The sequence below is a fragment of the Macaca thibetana genome, chromosome 6 (assembly GCF_024542745.1).
Source record: "Macaca thibetana thibetana isolate TM-01 chromosome 6, ASM2454274v1, whole genome shotgun sequence".
Taxonomy (NCBI): domain Eukaryota; kingdom Metazoa; phylum Chordata; class Mammalia; order Primates; family Cercopithecidae; genus Macaca; species Macaca thibetana.
This window is the reverse complement of record NC_065583.1, coordinates 7944724-7963168: the sequence shown is the minus strand read 5'-3', so window position 1 is coordinate 7963168 and position 18445 is coordinate 7944724. Positions and strand designations below refer to the sequence as shown.

Below are 18445 nucleotides of genomic sequence, written 5' to 3'. Positions count from 1 at the left end.
CACACAGTCAGCCGACAACAAAGACTGAATGTGAACAGGCTGCGGAAATAAACGCAGACACGTGAAGACAGCCTGCCTGAAAGAAGCTGGACTTCACAGCCAAGCTCTCTGACCATTGATTTTTGAAAAGTTGAGGCTGGGCACAATGGCTCATGCCTGTAATTCCAGCACTTTGGGAGGCCGAGATGGGAGGATTGCTTGAGCCCATGAGTTCAAGACTAGCCTGGGCAACATAGAAAGACTCAGAGACCCTGTCTCTACAAATAATTTTTTTTTAAATTAGCCAGGCATGGTAGTGTACACCTGTAGTCCCAACTACTCAGGAGGCTGAGACAGGAAAATCGCTTGAGCCCAGGAGGTTGAGGTGGAAGTGAGCTATGATTGCACCGCTGTATTCCAGCCTGGTTGATGGTGAGACCCTGTCTCAAAAAATAAAAAAGTAAAGTAAAAGAAAACTTGAGGTCATATTTCTTTATTCAACATTCTTGCAACACATTTTTACTGAGCAGCCTGCTGTATGCCGTGTGCTACTCTCCATGCGGGGGAGTTCCCCACGAGCAAGGCCCATGGGGGTCGCTCTCATCAGACCGATCTAGTCCACAAGACAGGCACCAAGCCAGCAACTGAACAAGCAGGCAGGATCATTTTAGGCTGTGACAAGGTGTCACAAAGGAAATACAGTGGGGGGCATGAGAGAAAGAAACGGGTGATGCTCAGGGAAGCCTTCCTGAACGGGAGGGTCTCTGGGCTGAGGGGATTGCGCCTTACTGCAGGCTTTCCCGACCTTGGCACTGTGGATGCTGTGGATCCCATAACTCTTTGTTGGGGGATTGTCCTGTGCATTATAGGATGTTTAGCAGCATCCCTGGCCTTTACCCACGAGATGCCAGTAGCGTCCCATTTTCCAGGGTGATAACCAAAAAATGTCCCCAGACATTGCCAAGTGTTCCCCTGGAGGGCAAAACCACCCCCACTTGAGAACCCCAGAGTCACAAGACCGGCAAAGCAGCAACATGGGATGAAGGAATAGCCAGGCGGGCTGCAAAGTTGCTCAAAGTGTTTGAGATCCAGGAAGAAGGTCGGTTTGGCTGGAGGGCAATGGGCCAGGGAAGGATGGCAGGATCATCATGGCCACGTGCTCTGTAAAACTCTCCAGAAAGTGCTCAGCAAAATTCATGGAGTCTCTTGGCTGTGCCAGGCATTGTACTAGCTGTGCCCGAGGACTCAGCACATGCTCCAAGGTGATAATAGTCAGGGTGGCTGGGTAAGACAAAACAGCTGTCAGCCTCGTGCTATCCATGGTAACAGAATATTCTGGACTAAAAGCAAGCAGAGAAGCACTCCAAGGGCAGTGACCACGGTGTAAGAGACCCTGGAGAAGGCAATGTCTGGGCCCCTTTTTGAAGAGGAGAGAGCAGGCAGCTGTGGCCGTCACCTTCCCAGCACCTGCCCCTCCATTACCCATAGCAACTGCGCGTCCCCATGCCCAGCTGCGCACGGTTTTGGTGGAATTTCTAATCATGGTGCTCCGTTAGACTGGCCAAGGGGCTGGCATGAGACCCAAGCTTGGCTGTCATATACTTTCTTCCTGGAATCAGGATATTGGCCAGAGAAACCCGAGGGCATTGAATGGCTAGAGTCAATTTTTCTAATGGAAGTGGAACAAAGCATGTTCTTTTGTTCTGGCATTATTTTTTGACTATCTCAACTCCCTAGGATGCAATTGTTTCTCTCTCTTCCTAGGCCTATTTTTTCAGCTTTTCCTTCCAAATCCTTTTCAATACCCCTCTATTTAATTCACCAGAGTGGGTTTCTAATGTTTGAAACCCCAGTTAAAATAGAAACAGCATAATGTGAACAGGGACAAGAGAGTGGAGGTTTCTAATTCACTGTGCTCATCACTTCACAATAAATAAGCTGTGTGTCCCCCTCTCTCCTAGTTACAAGCAGGGTGCTTCACCAAGGCCTGACTGTGTCTTTTTCTCTTCATTTCCACAGTGCCCAGCTCAGGGTTGACTTCTCCTTTGCACCTGCCATGGTTTGTAATTATGCATTTCTTTGTGGGGTAATTTGTTTAATGTCATCTACTCTCACTATGTTGGAAGTCCCAGGAAAATAGAATGCATGGAGCCCCATTTATTAGGATGGCCAACTGTCCCAATTTGCCTGGGGTGGGGTGGGGGATTCCTGAGACATGACTTCCAGGGCTAAAATCAGGAAAGTCCAGGGCAAACTGGAACAGTGTCTGTTCCCTACCAGTGTCTGGCATACGGGAAGCCTTCAAGCACCAGTTGTCCCAGTCACTCAAGGAATATATGTTGAGATGAACGGAGGCAAACTGCAGCACAACAGAAGGCGTATTCTTTCATGCAAAAACGTTTCTTCATGCCTGCTGTGTGCCAGGTAACCAGCTTGTCAGAAGCAGAGGACTCAAGGAAGGAAATCCCAGCAGCCAGCACTGCCATAGGATTGTAGGTTGAAATTGTGTTGCATGGGGTCTTGAGCATCAGGCTAAGAAATCTGCGTGCAGCACCCAGGTGAGGCAGGTCCCCTCTGACTTTGGAGAAGGGAGGAGATGCGAAAACAGAATAATTTAGGAATGATGCATTGGCAGCTCCTCCCAGAGACTCTGATAAGGAAACCACTGCAGGAGGAATCCGCGGGGCTACTGAAACAGAGGACAGAACCTGAAGTTAGCAAGTTATTTGGTTGTTTCTTTCCAAATTCTGCACTGGGCAGAGAGAAGGGTTTAGCAACTTCCTTTTTCATCTCAAGCACAGCCATCTGCTAGTTCAACAAGCAGAAAATCCACCCCCAGGAAACGTGAATTTATTTGTGGGTATGTGATGGATCCTACATCTTTACTCCTTAGGAAGATTTAGCTACACAACCCATGCAACGGGGCCATCCCCTTGATAGGTTTCAACTCTGTTGCTCAGCAGGTGAGAACATGTGTATGTGCAGCTGCTATAGACAGCGTTTTTGTCTGCCTGCCCCTAACCCAGTCTTAGCTAACCCCCAGGCGATGGTATTAGTAGGGAGGCCTTTGGGAGGGGATTAGGTCATGAGGGTGGAGCCCCGTTGATGAGGTTAGTGCCCTTAGAAAGAGACCCCAGAGAGCGGCCTGGCCTCTTCTGCCATGTGAGGGCACAGCAAGAAGGAGCTGTCTGTGAACCAGAAAGTGGGCCCTCGTCAGATTCCGAACTACCAGTGCCTGATCTTCAACTTCCAGCTTCCAAAACCGCGAGGAATACATTTCTGTAGTTTACAAGCCACCCAGTCTATGGTGCTATGTTATGGCAGCCTGGATGGACCAAGACAGCAGCCAAACGAACTTTTGGATGGGGCCTCACAGACTTTCAGGGCCTGGAGATCCTCCGAGAAGAACATCTCTCTAATTCAGCTCCCTCGTTGCGAAGCAGGGAAAGAATCTTATTTGCATGATATAATAAGCAAGAAGCGGGGGCTGGACTGCTCTTTCTTTAACTCTTCTCAATAAAGAACTGAATCATGTAATAGGGAGCCCCTTGCCCCTGGGGAGTAGGAGAAAGTGAAAAGACAGGGAAACAAATAGATTTCACCGTGTGGTAAGAGAGTTTTTCTCCTGTGAAAATTCTCTTTCAATCCTTCTCATTACACCAAGAAGAAAATCTCACTTTGGTACTAATAGGTCTTTAACACCTCCCTCAAACTTTAACACCTCTCCAAATCTCCCTTTCAAATGGGAATCAAACAGGCCTCAAGCCCAGAGTCTTCCACAGGCAACCCTATTCCTCTAGAATGAAATATTCTAGAATTTCATAATATCGTTTTATTTTCTTGGTCTATCTTTTTATGGATAGCTTCTATTTGTAGCAGGTGGGATTGGCTTTCCATCTATGGTAGTAAGTTTTCCTTTTGAAGAAATGTATTTTAAGTTTTAAATGGGAGACAAGTTAAGGAGAAATAATGAGGGAGAGACTAGACCACATGGTATAGCAATAGCAAAATTATCAGTGGACCTTAAACCGTTGAAGTTTGAAAACAGGAGTGGAGGACAGAAGGATGGGGTGGTGACCCTGGGGCCACTCACCAGAGCAGGCTCCGCACATGTTATTAAGCAAATGTCAAGCCTGAAATTTAAAAGGTGGCTCTTTAAATGAATTAGAGTCAGAGACGCTGGAAAGTGCCAGGAAATTCTTCACGTGACCTTGAACAGACAGAAACCTCCTGAGATGAGAGAGCGCAGATCTATGATTTGACTTGGCAAAGGACCCCGCTGGTGAACAGGGGTGTCCCTTCTCTAAAAAATGATGTGCAGTGCATTTCTGTATGTTTCCTCTGAATAACCACTGAGGCACCGGCAAGGGGAGTCATGGGCGCAGAAGGGCAGCCGCAGCAGCCACCACCTATCGAGACCCCGCTCAGCTCTGCCTGTGCTGCCAAAAACCTCACCTCACCCTTTCAACAGCCCTATCGTGCTAATGCTAGTAGCCTCTGATGCTTATGGAGCACACGGTATATGCCAACACCTCTTCAAAGTGCTCATTCATTCATTTAGTCCAAACGGCAACCCGAGGAGGCCATCATGATTACTCCCACTTTACCGATCAGAAAACTGAGGTGGAAAGGGTAGGTCACAGCTAGTGGTCGAGGCAGATTCAAACCCAGACATTCTGGCCCCAGAGCCTACACTCCAACTTTGTGGAGGGGACTGACAGAGGAGGATGCACAGCTACTAAATTGTAAAGTTAGCAAAACCATCCTTCCAAAGGTAGCATTTCCCCCGAAAGCAAGCTATTGAATTAATTCAACAAATGTTTGTCGAGCATCTACTATGTGGGAAAGACCCTTCTTTTTGTTCCAGTCATCTGCAGCTGGGGGCTCTAGGTTCATCCCTGCCTTCCCCCAAGCAGGAGAGTAACCCCGTAGACTTCTTGTTAGGGACCCTGGGGTCTCTGGGTGAATCTGATGCAGACTCAGCCATCAGCCTGGCTGGGCCACAAAATCAGGAAGCTTGGACCAGTGCTGTGGAACCTTGATTCCTGTCCCAGTTTTGTCATTTCCTGCCTCAGCCTCTTTGCAGCTCCCAGCCTCGATTTCCTCACCTCCAAAATGGAGGTCTTAATTACAGTGGTCTGGCTTCACTCACAGGGTTATTGTGAAAATCAAAGGAGATTGCGCAGGGAAAAGCCTCTTCAAACTGGAGCTCCAGGTGATGGTCGTCATCTGTCCGTGTTGCTCTCTGATGAGTCCTCTAAAAATAGAAATTACTGTTTGTTTCCAATTACAAAAGTTCAAGAGTTACAGAATAGCACACAGATTTCTAAACATGGTTTATTGCCCCGCTACTTGTTAACAATCTCTAGTAACCTGTTGGTGTATTTCCTTCTGGATACATAAAGTTAAAGGCAGTTGACCCCTGAACGATATGGCAGTTGGCGTGTTGACCCCCCTCACAGCTGAAAATCTGCATACAACTTTTGACTCCCCAAAAACTTAATTACAAGTAGCCTACTGTTGACTGCAAGCCTTACTGAGAACATAAACAGTCAATTAACATATTTTGTATGTTATATGTATTGTATATGGTATTCTTACAATAAAGGAAGCTAGAGAAAAGAAAATGTTATTGAGAAAATCATAAGGAAGAGAGAGTATATTTATGTTCATTACACAGAAGTGGCTCATCATAAAGGTCTTCACCCTTGTCATCATCATCTTGAGTAGGCTGAGGAGGAAGAAAAGGAGGGGTTGGTCCTGCTCTCTCAGGGGTGGCAGAGGTGGAAGAAAAGTCACTTATAAGTGGACCTGTACAGTTCAAAGCTGTGTTGTTTGAGGGTCAGCTGTATAATGATTGCCTACTTACAATCCAGTAGCTTTCCACAGCACTTGGAAGGAAATCCAAACTCCTTATCAACACTTCACCTTGACTTTCAGTCTCTGTGTCATTTGGCCCTGCTTGCCTCTCCTACCTCTTTTCTCTGTACTCACACATTATTTCTCTTTCGTTTTCTCCTCCTAATACACCAATGGCTTTGCCCCTCTAGGCCTTTGCCTCTTTGCCTGAAATGCTTTGGATTTCATGACTCTGGAAATCATGACTGGATTTTTTTTTTTTTCAGTGTGCAAGTCATGGCCGAAATGTCACCTCCTTGGATAGTCCGTCCATCTTCATGCACACTAAACTAGTCCATCTTACATGCCTTTCTTCATGGCATTGTGTGCAATGCTCAGAAATTATCTTGTGTGTTCTTAAGTCTGTATGTTTATTGCCTGTCTTCCTCCAGACAACTTCCCACCCTGAACTTGTTCCTCTTCATATCCCCATTACCCAGAATGGTGCTTAGCTTATAGAACATCTTCATTACATAGTTAATAAGTGAATGAATTGGATTAATATACTTGTGAGCTGGGATCATACTATATTTAATGTTTATATAACTGATTTTTCCCTTACTATGATGTGACCACCTTGACTTTGAATGCAAGTGTAGCATTCCCTTGTATGGGTGGATCAAAATTTGTTTTTTTTTCTATTTTTTTGAGGCTGACTCTCACTCTGTCACCCAGGCTGGAGTGCAGCAGTGTGATCTCTGCTTGCTGCAACCTCCACCTCCCAGGTTCAAGGGATTCTTGTGCCTCAGCCTCCCGAGTCGCTGGGATTACAGGCACACACAGGCTAATTTTTGTATTTTTAGTAGAGATGGGGTTTCACCATGTTGGCCAGACTGGTCTCGAACTCCTGACCTCAGGTGATCTGCCCCCCCGCAGCCTCTGAAAGTGCTGGGATTACAGCCATGAGCCACCATGCCGGCGTGGATCGTAATTTTTTTAACTAAGCCCCCATTACTGACTAGGTGGGACATTTCTGATTCTTGGGTTTGTAAGTTAATATTACATTCTACAGTGACCATCTCTGTCCATACACACATTGTCTCATCTCTCATGAGAGATGTCCCATGACCATTTCCCTCGGATTAATTCCTAGCAGTAAAATTGTGGGATCAAAGGGTCACATCGTTTTAATCCTCTTTATATATATTACCATGGTCTGCAGAAAGGTTGTATCATTTCTGAGTTTGCTGTAATGACCCTTAGCTTGTGGGCTTCTTAGTGGAATGCTCTGAAGACCATGGAAATATCATTCTCCTCTTACCCGGGAGAGTAAAGGTTGAGGCTCTCCGGCAAGACAGACCATGCCCACTTACTCTGCAGAAACTTCCTCCCTTTCCAATAACAGGAAAAACTCTCAGCTCTGCTGCTGAGGCCCAATGTGTGATACACAGGAATCCCCTAAGCAGTGATGTTCCGAAGCTAGAAGTCACTCTGGCCAGGCTGAGGAGCTTATCATTCTAGAAGCTAACACCAGCCAGCCAGACTGTGCCAGCTCAACCCTCCTCCTTTTGCTCTCCAAAGCACACCTTGCCTTGGTCACCTGACCTCCACTGAGCTCGGCCCATATTTGGCCAAGCCAGATGGGCCTCTGCTCTACGTGCCTTTGCTTTGTGACCTGCTCCACATCATTTTTCAAGGTCTAGCTTTCCTCCCCAACTTCATTTTCACCTTCTAGAAAGCCCCTTTTCATGGTACAGGTCTCAGGGATCCTCTCCCAGCCCAGAACTGCCCATAACTATTATTACCAGCCTCTCCATCAGCATTTGACCGTCTCACCACTTTGTGCTGTTTATATACCTTCGTGCGTGCGTAACTCTAAATTTTCAACTGAGTGTTTTTCTCTCTCTGGGAGCTCACGCATAGTGTGACTGTCAGAACCTTTGAGAGAATCAGGGCTGGGATTGAGTCTCGACTCTGCCACCCACTGGCTCTGTGCATTTGGGCAGCACAGTCAAAGCTTCTGAGCCTCAGTTTCTCCATCTATAAAATGGGGGTTACTATAGCACGAATTTGAAAAGATTACTCCAAGCATTCAATGCATGCAAAGTACTTAGCATAGGGCCTCCCACAGAACGATTATTAAAAAATCAGCAGCATGCCGGGCGCGGTGGCTCACGCCTGCAATCCCAGCACTTTGGGAGGCTGAGGCGGGCGGATTGCCTAAGCTCAGGAGTTCGAGATTAGCTTTGGCAACACGGTGAAATCTCGTCTCTACTAAAATACAAAAAAATTAGCCATGCATGGTGGTGTGCCTCTGTGGTCCCAGCTATTTGGGAGGCTGAGGCAGGAGAATTGCTTGAACCCGAGAGGCAGAGGTTGCAGTGAGCCGAGATGGTGCCACTGCACTCCAGCCTGGGCGACAGAGCGAAACTCCATCTTTAAAAGAAAGCAACAAAATGGAGATATTCGTCCTAATTTTGTTTTTCTAGACCTCTACAGAGACTGAGCCAGTAATGTGTACAATGCTAAAAGAAATATTTGCGGAATGGAATGAGCGGATGTTGTGTAAACACTCATTGTGCGTGTATGTATTTAGTTATACTAACTAGAACCCTGGGGGACCAGAACCAGTTACCCCAGTATCTAGAGAAGAAGAAAGAAATCTCTCTCCTTAGCTGAAACCTTACTAAGAGCTCAGTCCAGAGCTTGCTTGAAAGTAAAGATATGTCATCCAATTTAATCCCCACACCAACCTCACAGAAAGATCTTTTTATATCCCTATGCTAAGAAGACCTACCACTGACGGTGCCAGATCTGTGCAAGATGCTTTGGAAAAATGTAATTCCCTTTAAGCCCTCACACTATCTCAATGAGACAAGAATTATTATTACTGAAGAGGAAACGGGGTCAGGAAGTTTAAGTGAACTGCTCAAGGGCAAATGGGTAGTAAGAGAAGAAAGAAGATGAGTCAGGATTGAACAGAGGTTTACTCTGTTCAAATAAATAAAATTAAATTAAAACGGTTGCCCCTTCACCACCTGATTCCCTGACATTCTCACATGGGTTCAGTTAGTGCTTAATAGGAGCTGAACTGAAATCTCATGGTGATCTGTTAGAGACTTGGATCTTCTAATAGATGCTTCAAAGGGAGCAGTTTCTATTTCCGGTGCCCACGGAGATCTCGAGGGAGATTTCTCCCCACCCCTGCTCTGGCGTCATGATGTTCTTGTTTTTCTCTGGGCCCTGTGACTCAGCACATGGCTCCAGATGGCTTCCTGCATTTCCAGCCTTGTTGGCTGGAGTGCCCAGGCCCTGGTACAGTAAGCAAACCAAAACTAAGTTGCAACAAAGCGTCGACGTCTCCCCGTCCCTGCCCTCTGTTATGAAGACTTTGTGGTCCACAACTCATGGTGGCCGGTCCCTCCATGGCTGCCCTCCCTGAAAAAGTCCCCCTCCCTCCTTGCCCTGAGATCCCCACAGTTGGCCCCAGCGCATCTGATGCCTGAAGATGAGATCCGGGAGTGATCATTCTCCCAGCAACCAGTGAAAGGGTGAAGGCCCGGTTCTTTCACCCTTTGATCCATTATTGACTTTAGGCAATTTACTTTCTCAGCCTCAGTGATCAATTGGGGACGCTAATATTGTCTACTTCTGAGAGTTGTAGAATTAGGGTTGCCAGACAAAACACAGAAAGTCCAGTTACATTTGAATGTCAGATAAATGATGATTTTTTTCAGTACAAGCATGTCTCAAATACTGCTCACATTTAACTGTGTGTCTCATGATTGTATTTGTTAAATCTGGCAACCTTATGTGGAGTGTGGCCTGAGATAACAGAGGCACAAATGCTTTGTCACCTACGGAGAGCTGTGCACTTCATGATAACTTTTCCATGAGACGTATGCGTGTGCACCCACAGCAACCAGCTTTGTCTGGAGCATAGAACAGACAGTTTCAGGCAGGTGGTGGAGGATGTGTACCACCTGAGTCTATGAATTGAGATCCCTGGGTCTTGTTTGCCAATGGACTGATCTTCGGACATTTCACTTCTGAGCCCTCAATGCTTTCATCTTGAATTCTCTCAAATGCTTGAATTAAAAATATAGAAGCAACAGACACCCAAAACGTTGCCTATTACTGATTAACTGGCATGTGTCATAGGCCAAATCTCCTTTTGATTTTGTGGTTAAAGAAGAAACAAGTAGAATAATTTATAAGTGTAAATTCTTATTTATTACATCCTTTATTATGTAATAAAGAATGTATGTGCACAACATTTAGCTCTAATATGTTCTAACAGCCCTGCTTAACATAGAAAAACAAAAGGAACCAGCATACTATAAATAGACTACAGTGTTTATTTTTGATTTGGGGTGTCTCCTCCTACTTGAAATCTAAATTCTGTGAGAGGAAAGATTTTTGCCTGTTTTGTTCCCCAGGACTGAGAACAGTGCCTGGCCCAGGAAGGGTGGATATTTGATCAACTGAAACCAGTTTAACTAGCTACATTAAAGAAAAATAAATGCAGTGAGGCACAGAGGTTCATGCCTGTAATCTCAGCAATCTGAGAGGTTGAGGCGGGAGTATCGTTTGAGCCAAGGAGTTCAAGACCAGCCTGGGCAGCAAAGCAAGACTCTGTCGCTGCAAAAAAATAAAAAAATTAGCCGGGTGTAGTGGCGCATGTCTATGGTTCTGGTTACACAGGAGGCTGGAGCTGGAGGATCTCTTGAGCCCAGGATGTCAAGGCTGCAGTTAGCCATGTTCATGCCACTGCACTTCAGCCTGGATGACAGAGCAAGACATTGTCTAAAAAAAGAAAGAGAGAGAAGGAAGGAAGGAAGGAAGGAAGGAAGGAAGGAAGGAAGGAAGGAAGGAAGGAAGGAAGGAAGGAAGGAAGGAGAAGGGTAGGGAAGGGAAGGGAGGGAAGGGAGGGAGGGAGGGAGGGAGGGAGGAAAGAAAGAGAGAGAGAGAGAAAGAAAGGAAGGAAAGAAGGGAGGAAAAGAAAGAAAGAAGGAAAGAAAAGAAGGAAAGAAAGAAAGAAGGAAGGAGGGAGGGAGGGAAGGAAGGAAAAGAAAGAAAGAAAGAAGGAAAGAGACAAAGAAAAAGAAAGAAAGAAATAGGAGGGGAGGGGAGGAGAGGGGAGTGTAGGAGAGGGGAGTGGAGGGGAGGGGAGTGGAGGACAGGGGAGGGGAGGAGAGGGGAGGGAGAGAGGGAGGAAAAAAAGAAAGAGAGAGAGAGAAAGGAAGGAGGAAAGGAAGGGAAAGAAAGAGAGAGAGAGAAAGAAAGAAAGAAAGAAAAAGAAAGAGAGAAAGGAAGGAAGGAAGGAAGGAAGGAAGGAAGAAAGAAAGAAAGAAAGAAAGAAAGAAAGAAAGAAAGAAAGAAAGAAAGAAAGAAAGAAAGAAAGAAAGAAAGAAAGAAAGAAAGAGAGAGGCATGGGAAAGAAACCTTTCTGGAGCTAATCCACCTCCCTTTCTTGCTAAGGTAGAGTCAGAGCCCTAAGTTTTTAGAGCGATTTACACCACTTCCTAACGGGGTCTCCACTAACCAGCGACCCGGTCACTCAAGTGTCCAGTGACCTAGGTTGCTTCGGTATGCCTTTCTCCAAACTCCCCAAAGAGCTGCTGCTGTGTGTTTTCATTTTTTAACAAATGTGCCATTAGCTCCCAAGGCAGTAACGAGTGCCCAGTACCGAGTCTTTGGATTCCATCATTGGCTGGTGTCACCAACAAAAGAAGTGCAGGCCCCTGCAGGGACCCCTCGGAGAGCTCTTGGGGCTTGCCTCTTAGAAGCCACTCTCTGATGGGGAGCCTGACATTATCGCTGACTGGAAGCAGCTTGCCAATTCTTGCTGCTGCATTTGGGTCCCATCACCCCCGTGGCCCTCCTTCACTTCTATGTTTGTTCAGCGGTCACTGTTCCAGCATTCTCCCCGCATCGTTCTCAAAGCTGCCTCCTCTTCTTCATCCCCATCCCCTGCCCTACTCCAGGCTTCCCCATCTCTCCCAGGACTGTTTTATGTCCCTGCCTATAGACTTTGCTTCCCAAATCCATCTTCCCCACTGTCCCAGATAATCCTTTCGAGAACCATGTCTTGGCAGCTGTTGACTTGTCCCACGGCTCCCATTCTATGAGATTTAGGAAGCCGGATGCTCTTCCTAAAATGTTTCCAAGTTTCTCTGTGGGAGATGGGTAGAGATGGGAGCTATATTCTCATGGACATTTCTGGCTTTGAGTGCTCGCTTCCACTGAGTTAGTGTAGTATAGGCATCAGTCACCTTGCATGCATGCGTGCACACACACACAGACAAACACGCACACACATATGCCTATCGGGTGCCATCCAATCACACATCACGCCCACCCAGATGTGGCTTTGGCCCCTTTCCCCTATTTTTCACACCAGAAAGCTCATGCTGGTTGTTTTTGTGAGCATCGGGCTTTCCTGAATATTCCTGGATGGAGAAATTCATATGTCAGCAAGATATCAACTTCAGTGTTTTCAGTTATGTACTTTTAAATAAATACAACATGCATGGATTCATTCTCTTCCTTAAAAAATAGGGAGAAGGACAGGATAGAAAGAGATTTGTTAAAGGATACAAAATTACTAGATGGCTAGATAGGATGAAGAAGTTCTAGTGTTCCCTAGCATTGCAGGATGACTATAGCTAGTACATAATATAGTACATAGTTTCAAATAGTTAGATGGAGGATATTGAATGTTCCCAACACAAAGACATGATAAAGGTTTGAGATGATGGATATGCTAATTACCCTGATCTGCTCACTATATATTATATGTATCAAAACATCACTATGTAGCCCATGAATATGTATAATTATCATTTGTCCATTCCAAAGACAAAAGAGTTAAAGCATCAGAGATAATGCCGAGGAGGTGGACCAGGAAAGAGGAGCCTCGTTTCTTGACATCACCATGGAGTCTCCAGCCAGCCCGGGACTGCTTACCTCTTGGGCTTCCTGTTGCAAGATATAAATAACCTGCTACATGCTGGGTGGCTGTGAGCAGGTTTTCTGCTCCCTGCAGCTGACAATGCTATCTGAGACACCCCCACCTGCCACTGAACCTCCCTTGTCTTCCGCCGTCACTTTAGCCTCTTACCAGTCTTTATTTTTCTACCTAGCACTTCATCACTGGCTGACAAGGTATTATTTTTGAATTGCTTACAAGTTGGTCTCTATTTTCCCATGAGAATGTAGGCTCCACGTGGAGAAGGAGTTGGTCTTCTACCCATGTTATCCATAGGGCCTGATGCAATGCCTGGCACATAGCAGGTGTTTGATAAGTATTTGTCAAATAAATGAATGAATGCAAATTTGATCACCTTCCTCTTCTTTCAGAAGATAAAAATCCAAACTACTCAGATGGGTAAACAAGATCATTCCTGCCCTGGACACTACCTGCTCCACCCACCTTGTACCAAGCTCCATGTCTGCACCCTCTGCTGGGCCTTTGCACAGGCTGTTCTCCCACATGCATTAATTGAGCATCTTCTACGTGTCAGCTGCCATTTTTGGCATGGGAGATAACTCAATGAACCAGCCGCTGTGGTGAACACCCGATGGAGCTCAGCAGAAAGGAGAGATGTAGGCCGGCAGTACAGTGTGGCCAGTCACAATACAAGGTGGGATACAGGGATTAAGAGCTCCTCAGTGTCTAAGTAGCAAACTCCTATTCATTTTTTAAGGTCCAGCTCCAATGTCCCGTCTTCTAGGAAGGCTTTTCCCAGACCCTGTGTTGGAGCAGATGCTCCTGGTGCTCCCTAAGCCCCTTGGCCTTCTGCTGCCACTGAACTCAGCCCACTCGTTTGTCTTTGCCTGGGTCCTTGTGCACCTCTCCAGGCAGCCTGTGAGCCATAGGGCCAGGAGCCCTGTCTTATTGTATCCGTAGCCCCACGGCCCAGTGCAGGGCTAGACATGGCAGTTTTTACTGGGTTCAGCTACTGACTTGTCCCTTCCTTGGCCTGCTGTCCTCTTCTCCAGCCCCCTTCACTTGCTCAAGTTGCAGGTTTCAGGCTGACTCTTTCTCTCCTTTTCACACTCAGGTCCCCAGACATTTCTTTATCTTGTGCTGAATTAATCCTTCTTCTTTCGAGGGAAGCTTGGGGTGGGGAAGTGACAGCTTTCTCTTGGACTGGCTAGTAAAGTTTAGATGAAAGGCCAGAAAAAGGTATCCAAACTCTTAGCATTCTTTATTCCTCAGGCTAGGCCCCTCCTTCCCTCCTTGCTTTCTCTGTCTTGCATTGCTGCCCAACCATACTCCCTTCCCAGAATGTGACAGATTCCTCACGCCTCTGCACCTCTGCACCTGCTGCTTCCCTCCGCCAGAGATGCTGTTCCCCCACCATCGCTTCCTGATGAAAGTTGCCACACTCTGTGAAGCCAAGTACCCATGTTACCTTCTCAGTACAGCTCCTCCCATGTCCCCTTCCCCATCCCCAAGCACAACAAATCACTCCCACGGTGCTCTGTGCTTCCTTGGCTGTAGCTGGATCCCATGGCATTCTGGTGGCTCATCCATGGTCACATACTCTCAGATGTGAGCTCCTCATCACCTGGTCAGGGAGAAGTCTGTGCCCAGTCTCTCTTTGTTCTTCCAGTGCTCAGCATAGAGCTTGCCACACTATAGAACCACATAGATGACTGTTGCTTTGGGTGGCTGAGGTCTTAGGCAAGGGAGTGAGAAGGAGTGGCCACGCTTCCTGGTAACAGCACCTTATTTGTCTCTGGGGAACCATCTTCCCCACTTTCCATCCATCTGGCTTGAATGGGACTGACCGAGATGCAGGCAGGGCATATGACCTAAGGCAACCCCATCGGACAGCGCATCCCCTGACCTAAGAGACTGCTCAGTGATGGGCATGTCACCCAAGCCTGGCCCATGAGACCATGGCAACAAAATTAAAGATGAGCTTGGAAATTGAGTGGAGGGCAGATGAGGGCAGGAGGAAAAGGATAAACCAAAACTAGAATTTGTGCCCTTATAGTGTGTCCGTGAAGTCTAAGATATTTGACAGAGTCTGGCCACACTCATGGCTCTGTGTTTCCTAGGGACCAAAGTGTTCTTACCTCACAATCTGCTCTTGTTGTGGGAGGATCACGATTGGGCCTTATTGTTGGCAGTACCTAGAGTCGAAAGAAGCAAGACACGACAGTGAGCTGTGGAGAAAGAGCATGCCTTTTGGAGTCAGACGATCTGAGTTCAAGTCTTAGCTCTGCTACTTACTGGCTGCACACAAGTCCCTTGTCTTCCTGACGCTTGGTGCCTTCATCAGTGAGACGTGAAAATTGATTTGTAAGATCACTGTCACAAATAAAACATGCATGCAAATAGCAGTTAGTCATCTATGGCAGGGATTCCGTTGTAATTCTGTGTTGGTAGTCTGTTACAATCATCTAAGGTAGGAGATGTGGAAGTAGATGAGGAGGCTTAAGCTGTGGCACGGAGAGTAAGAATGGAGAGGAAGATAGAATAAATATCATCCAGGGAATATTAGTCCGAAATCTTCTGTTTGCAATTGACAGAAACCCCACTTGAAAGCATGCTTCACCGGGCGCAGGGGCTCACACCTATAATCCCAGCACTGTGGGAGGCTGAGGCGGGTGGATCACAAGGTCAGGAGTTCGAGACCAGTCTGGCCAATATGGTGAAACCCCATCTCTACTAAAAATACAAAAATTAGCTGGGCGTGGTGGCACGCGCCTGTAGTTTCAGCTACTCAGGAGGCTGAGGCAGAAGAATCTCTTGAACCGGGGAGGCGGAGGTTGCAGTGAGCTGAGATTGAGATCACGCCACTGCACTCCAGCCTGGGCAACAGAGCAAGACTCTGTCTCGAAGTAAATAAATAAATGAAATAAAAACGAAAGCATGCTTAAGCAAAAAAGAATCAGTCCACACAGCTGAAAAGTTCAGAGATGCATGGCCAGGAGGCTGGATCTCTGCCTAGTACCCCGTTATGGTCCTGCTTTCCTGTGGGGTGACCTGATTCTCCACTGTGCACATGGAGGCTCCAGCTGCCTCAGGTTGGCATATTTGCACAGTGAGTAATCCCTATGGGAAAAGAGAGGGGCTCTTCCCCCAGCATTTCTTACAAAAGTCTTGGAACTGAGCCTCAATGGCCACTCTTCCATCATGCTCCCATCCTAGAGCCCACGGTGGGCACGAGAGATATTCTGGTTGACTGAGCCTGGGTCCTTAGTGCTGGGGGCAGGGGGGTTGGGGGGCAGGGAGGAGAGAATCCAACCTCACCTTAACTACACGGAGTGAGAGTGGAGAAGGGGCTCTCTGGGGTGCTGTCACTCAAAGACGTGGGGTATACCAGGCAAATATGAAAAACAGGTGTGTCTTTCAGGAGTTGAGCCGCTCAAGGAAGGTTTGGAAGTGGGAGGCCAGGAAATCAATGGAGTCAGCTTTAACCAGGTGGTTTTGAGCTTGCAGCCCCTGTCTTTGGTCTCCAGCAGGCCTCACAAGCATGACTCAGTGGTGAGGCTGCCGCACATGTGGTTTCGAAACCAACCTTTCCCCTTGGCCCCAGCACTGCGTTGGCGTGTCCCTGGGGCCGGCCCCAGTGCCTGCCTGGAAATGCCCTCGGTTTGGGCCCTGCCTGAGTCTCTGGGAAGGTCTTTGATCTCCTCACCCCAGCTCTTCTATTGGCTTCCTCCTCACCCTGGGACAAAGTCTGGCAATTGCTGAGAAAAAGGCCAAATGCCACCTTGCAATTTGCTGGGTCATCCTGGAACAAGTGCTGCTGGGGCTCCCTGTCCCTACCCAAGCAGAGGAAAGTTCAGGACCGTGGGCAGGTGCCCCCACCCCCAGAAATGAGTAGACCAGGAGGCTGGGCCTGGGGTGCCGGCCGAGACCCTAGTCAAGTGCTTATTTACAGTGATAAATGAGGTCATCATAGTTGCTAAGGTCAGTCCTCCTTGGGCATGTAAATAGCAAATAAGCTCATGATTGGAGAATACCCTTTGAGAGAGGAAGCTCCTGCATGCAGAAGATCTTTCCTGAGCACCTTCTGCCCTCCATGTCTGAGCTGCACACTGGAACAGAGAGGTGAATAAAATGTAATCCCTACCCCACATTGCTTGCCAGCGATGACAAGAGACAGACAAGTAGCAATCAGCCCACAGTACAGTACACAGAGTCTGTTTATAGGAGGACACTCTGGAGCTTGGGAAGTACAGAGGAGGCATAAAAGGTACAGCCGGGGGACAAGTGGGAGGGACCCAAGGAGCCAGGGACTAAGCTGGCACCTGAAGGAGAAAGCTGGTGGAGTGAAGAAAGGAGGGAAAAGGCATCCATCCTAGGTGGAAGCAGCATTTGCAAAAATGCAGTGGTTGCTTAGGGGACTGTAAGTGGAGCCCAGGGCACCAGCAGAGGCGATGGGAAGAAGGGAAATTAGAGGGAAAGATGGGACCAGTATTCACAAGTTCTTTAACGGGGGCAGTGTCAAGGTCTGGTCCAGATTCATTCCCTCCGGTGCAGATCATTTTCTCAAAAACAATTAAACAGAAACTCACGGAGAGCAAGTGTCTCCCTCCACAGGAAATGGTCTTAGCAAGGACTCGGCACTTCCTGGGAAAGCTAAAGGGATGTGTGACTTTCTGGAAAACCACATCCCAATATTTCCTGCATTCAAACCCCCAGAGCCCCCAAATCAGGCTCGTTTCTAGGAAGTCAAATCAACAGTGGAGGTTTGGACTGTAGCAGCAGCCAGGTGGAAAGACACAAGCCACACAGCCCTGCACACCCGGGCTGGCTGGACAAAGTGGCCGGGCAGATGCACAGGTAGGAAAGCCTGCAGGCACTGAAGGTGCCCCCAGAAGAAAGACAAAATCATCTCTCCTTGTCCCCTGTTTTTGTTATTTGAAACTTATCATTTAGGGGAAGGTGAAGGCCATTTGGTCGTATATTCCCAGCTGTGTGACCTTGGGACTTTCAGTTTCCTCAGCTGAAAAGGTGATGTGAGAATGACCCTAGGTCTAGCAAACCAAACACCTGTGCGAGGAGATGCCCACTCACTCTTTATTCCCAAGACCCTCCTCAGCAAAGCCCGGAGGCGCTCTCTCTCCCCACGCTGGAGACCAGCATGCTCTCCAGACAGCAGGCTCTCCCTGGCAGGGTCATAAACCAAATGTCTCAATATTAAAAGTTTTAAAGCAAGCTAACAAACTGCTAGATAAAGTATGTCATACCTCCTCACGTGATGGCAGAGCCTCCTGCTGACCTAGAAGGCCAGATCAGAATGGCTAGACTCCTCGGAGTTTCACATTGGCATGCGGCAGCTACTTTCCCCATTCTCCATGTTTTCCTGCACCGAGAGAAAAACAGATACCAGGCACTCAGCCTACGTGGCCGAGCTCTAACCAGGTCCCCCAAGCAGCTGCCCTTTGACCAGCCTTCAGGGCTGGAGCACCCACTGGCCATGTGGTCCACACTAGGGAAAATGGGAGAGGTCCAGGAGGCCTCAGAACTGGGCATGGGCATTTGGACAGGGAACCCTAGGGTCCTGGGAACCCAGCGTGTCCTCTGGAAGGGAGGCATGTGGGTTCCTAATGGGCATAGCCCTTTGTTCCCCAAGACTCCTGACTTGCAGGGAGGGGCAGT

General features: G+C 47.6%; 1 long non-coding RNA gene across 1 annotated transcript; it reads right to left on the bottom strand.

The window, feature by feature from the left end:
* Positions 1-818: 818 nt before the first annotated feature.
* On the bottom strand, positions 819-18221 carry LOC126956400 (uncharacterized). Its single transcript, XR_007726304.1, has 4 exons — positions 18034-18221; positions 14908-14964; positions 5132-5236; positions 819-2668 (listed from the first exon to the last, which is right to left on the bottom strand). It is a non-coding gene; the product is annotated as an uncharacterized LOC126956400 (long non-coding RNA).
* Positions 18222-18445: the final 224 nt, after the last annotated feature.